This window comes from Echinops telfairi, unplaced genomic scaffold (genome assembly GCF_000313985.2).
Source record: "Echinops telfairi isolate 266 unplaced genomic scaffold, ASM31398v2 ScPeMD7_31;HRSCAF=116, whole genome shotgun sequence".
NCBI classification, from domain to species: Eukaryota; Metazoa; Chordata; class Mammalia; order Afrosoricida; family Tenrecidae; genus Echinops; species Echinops telfairi.
In genome coordinates, this window is record NW_022103928.1 from 36,117,550 (window position 1) to 36,122,199 (window position 4,650).

The 4,650-nt window shown below is 41.0% G+C and overlaps 1 long non-coding RNA gene across 1 annotated transcript in view; it reads right to left on the reverse strand.

Annotated features, from left to right (window-relative positions):
- Positions 1-4,650, reverse strand: part of LOC123521643 — a 21,575-nt gene that overhangs the window by 9,887 nt on the left and 7,038 nt on the right. The window contains exon 3 of the long non-coding RNA XR_006680032.1: positions 4,187-4,319. This is a non-coding gene — a long non-coding RNA (uncharacterized LOC123521643). The remainder of the gene's footprint in view (positions 1-4,186; positions 4,320-4,650) is intronic.

Below are 4,650 nucleotides of genomic sequence, written 5' to 3' on the forward strand. Positions count from 1 at the left end.
ATAAAGAGTTATAGTCTTGGAAACCCACAGGGACAGTTCCACCCTGTCCTATGAGTAAGAACTGACTTAATTACAGGGAGTATCTTTTTGTTTATCAAAATTATCCTCTCTAAGGAAACACAACCCAAGAGTTTATAAGCAAAATGCATATTTAAGGACCAAGTGATCTACAACACCTCATTGATTCACAACCTCTGCTCACTGACACACCAGAGTACAGTGGTAAACAGAGAACATAGTAACCCACAGTGAAAATTCCCATTTGGAAAAGAGGAAGATGGGAAATAAAAGGTAGTCCATAATACTTATTAGACTCTGCAGAGCAAAAATCATAAGGAGTGTTTTTAGCCTGAGATGCTGGCCCCAGGCCCTCAAAGATACATACTAGTGAACATTTAACTCAAATTTGGTCCATGGCAGTAATGCATAGTGAAGGATAGACCCTATAGACCCTATAGACCCTATAGAGGTCCTCAACTCCAATTGCACATTGGAGTCACCTACTGAATTTTAAATATGATGCCTGGCTCCTCCTTCCAGTTCTTCTACACTTAGTTGAGCTGGGATCCAGATGAATCATCAGAATTTTTAAAGACTCTCTCCTGGTAATTCTGGCTGCATATTAGAATCAACGGGAAATTTTAAGAGAGGAAGGTGTTAGTTGATTTTGCCTGACCCACGCCTATATGTCTGGAACATCATTCAAAACCCCCTTTTCCCTTTAATCTTAGAAAATTCTGGGCCCCAGAGGTCATTTCTATTTCTGTTCAACTATGATTTAAATATTTGTCTAGAATGGTATAGTGTTGAATTTTGGGTTAGTGTGTTCAATTCAGAGGATTATAAATCCTTTTTTAGTCATACAAAAATAATTATCAAATAATTTGCTAAAGTGGAGTTTGGCCTCCCTTTATGGCTATGAGGTCACTCAATACAGACGGTCTGGAACATTTTCTGAAGCAATTCATTTTATAAAATATATTTCAGAAGCTTAACTCAGAGTAAATGTAGTTCCTTCTCATATAGAGCTGATGTGTCTGGGTCTCCAGAGGATACAATTAAAAGAGGTAATGATAATGCCTTACATCTGCATAGCAGTTGCTGTTTGTAAATCACTTCCTTATACGTAACTTCATTTAGTATCGAGATTAATTGCCACTTTAACCAATACGGCTAAGGTTGAAAGGATGGAAGGCTAGCTCCAGGACATATGAGGAGTAAGAGGTACTTCCAGTTTCTTGTCTCAGTTTTCTGATTGCCAAATAAGTCGCCGTTCCTCTATTCCACAGCTGCCTCTTTATAGTGAGAGTCTACAAATGCATCACTGATCCTTAAATTATTCCCACAGAATACAAATCAACAGATAAATTTATGCATAATTCTTGTTTATTCATCTCCTGCTTACATATTATTTTCACATGTTACTTCATTCTCACCATTACATTGTGTGATGGGCAAGTCAAGAATGCATCTAATTTTGTATTGAAACTCGCATATGCCCACAGTCTGGGAGTAGGAATGAAATATTACAGGTGTCTGCATGACAATTATTATGATTAATTTATTTTGGTCATCAAGTCACTGAATCAATGTTATCAGCCACCTTCCTGTGGACTCCTTTTGTATGTATGATAAATAAATATTACTGATTTCAACTATTAAATGTTGAAAATTTTTGTTACTTATGGCTAAAAGCATTCCTAACTGATGTATAGGTCCTTATGGAGAAGATTCAGTCTATTTCAAAGGTACCATTATCTTTTATGCCATCTCACTTAAGTGGTTCATTAAGAAGATGAGAAAATTAAGAACAGCAATTAGCCTGAATAGCAAACAACCAGAATCTTATGGAGAACTCAAATGTAGACATCCATCCAGGAGGAAAAAGCTCCACAGTAGAACACTCACACACTTATAAATAAAATCCGCCATCTCTGCTTCTCTTTCTGCCAGTGTGTTTCTCCTGTTCTACTGTTTGCTCTGCTCCCCCATCCCTTCTCATCTAATCTACACTCTTCTGGCTCCTGTGACTCTGCTGTTTGCAGTTGTTCTCTGTATGATTCCTCCTCAAGCGCTTCAAAAGTTAAGCACTGTGTGGGTTTGCCAGTCACCCTCTGGTAGAGTTGTATTCCTCAAAGATCAAAATCACCTGGAGTCCTTATAAAACAAAGTGACTTCTTGAGACTTATTGATGTAGTCAATTAATATGGCCTTTCTGGTAATAACCCCTGATGTAATGTTCTATCATTCTGCACGCCATGCCTGTGGCTATACCATTTTGGAGGGAGATCTCTGTTACATGACTTAAAATAACAAGCAAACAAAAGCTCACTGCCATCAAGTCAATTCTGATTCATAGTGACCCTACAGGGCAGGGTAGAACTGCTCTTGCGGGTTTCTAAGACAGTAAATCTTTATGGGAATAAAGAGTCCTGAAGAGTGGCTGGTGGTTTTGAACTGCTGACGTTGCAGTTAGCAGCCCAACTCATAAACACTATGTCATCAACAAGGCAGCTCCCTATTATAGGATTAAGCTGGGAGTAAATCATGACTTTAGTAGAGAGTATGGACCAAGTCACACCCTTGGTTTCCTAGGGAGCATCTTTAAGACTACTAGAAGGTCCAATTTAAGACACTCTCTTTCATTTTCATAGAGGATATGGTTGGCTAAAGACAAAACATACCTCCAACAAATTCTTCAGTATATAAGAGACTACTGAGACACAAAAACATCATGGGACCATTTGGAAGAGCAGGCTCAAGATCTGTCTGAAGGAGTGGAGGCCTACAAAATGAGATGCACCAGAAATTGTGCCTCACGCATACTAGGACTTGGTTGAGGACCAAGAGAGGAGAATGTGAACACCAAGCAGTACCAAAGCTTACCTCCAGGAACTAAAATATAGGGTGCTTAGGAAAATATTTAAGTAAGGGAGGAGAAAAATGTAAGAACAGAGACATATTTCTCCTCCTCTTGGGTGGAGAAATACCTAGGAGGAAGTAAAGGTTCTTTATAAGAGTACAAACATTTATTGGGGCTAAGGTGATCATGGTGGTAGTGGGAATGGTAAATAATACAGAGGATTTACTTTTACAATAATTTTGTTTGTTTATTTTTGGATGAATCATGGAATTTTCTACCTGAAGGTTGGGGTAGGAAAGACTGAAAGCAGAAGTCAATTGAGTTGCTAAACAGTTTTTTTGGTTTGTTTGTTTTTCTTTTGCCTTTTTCTACCTAGCCATCCAAGAGATGCAAATCAAGACAACAATAAGAGACCACCTTACACCAGCATTGACAATAAAGTTCAAAAACCAGTAAATAATAAATGTTGGAGGTGGTTTGGAGAGACGAACCCTCACATACTGCTAGTGAGTCTGTGAAAATAGGCATCCCCTGGGGAACATGGTAAGACTGGAATGAGAAATGCCATTTGGCCCTTTGCTGAGGGTGTACGCTGAAGAAGTATAAGCCATAGCATGAATAGATAAGTAAAAGCACACAGCGCACTTTGTCATAGCACTGTCCACAACAGCAAGAAGATGGAAACAATAGCAATGTTCATCAGTGGAAGAGTGGATAAAGACACTTTGGTACATACACGCAACGTAATACTTTGCATCACTAAAGAATAAGATTGAAACTGCAACGTACCTCATGGCATGGACAGACTTGGTTAACACTTAATGCTGAGTGAAATTGTCAGCTGACTAGATTAGGGACAAAGGGGGGTGTCTCCACTGAAGGCCTACGCTGAACAAGGATTGGCTGTGCCACAATGAGGGGGTTGGAAAGGAATCAGGCACACTAATTTCAGACACCTATGGGAAAATCCAGAACTGAGCATGCTCAGACCCAAGTCATCTAGGTCTCAGGTGGGAGGTACACCTGAGCCCCCACACAATACTAGGCACCAGTGATATGACATAACATGGGTGCGCCAGAACTTGGCCACTAAAACTGAGCACGCACAGACCAAGGACACTTAAGTGCAGGTGAAGCTAAACCTGGGCCCACACACAACGCTAGCCACATGACATCACACAGGTGCACTTAATTCAGCCAATAAGGTCAGCCAATACCCTCAACCACACCTCCCCAGCCAGTGGGGAGCGGAGGGGATAAAAACAGGCCACCCGACCTTCTCTTGTTCAGGGGCATGCCGCAAGCCAAGGGTGAGATTCCTACCACATGTGGGTGAGCACACGCCTGCAGGTCCACTCGTGGCCCCCTCACTCTCTCGGTATTTCCTGCTGTTGGCTCTGCACATCGTTCCACGCTCCTGTTCCAGTATTCCTTCCGTGTATTTTTCCACGCGCCCCTGAAACAGCCAAGTTCAGTAGTGAGTTCCCATGCGGTCCGCAGGCGGCCTTGTACACTTTGCAGAAATAGCGTGTACTTTTTGAGTCCGTAATACCTGAAACTTCCCTTTTCCTCATAAAAATCACTTGGATTGCAAAAGTGCCTCTGCCGCGTGACTTCTTTCAGCGTTGAGAAACAAGAACCGAGGTGTGCCACCCAAAACTGACGAACTCAGTCCGTCCATCATCAAAGGGCAAGAATTTTTTTTAAACATTTTATTAGGGGCTCATACAACTCTTATCACAATCCATACACACATCAATTGTGTAAAGCGCATTTGTACATTCATT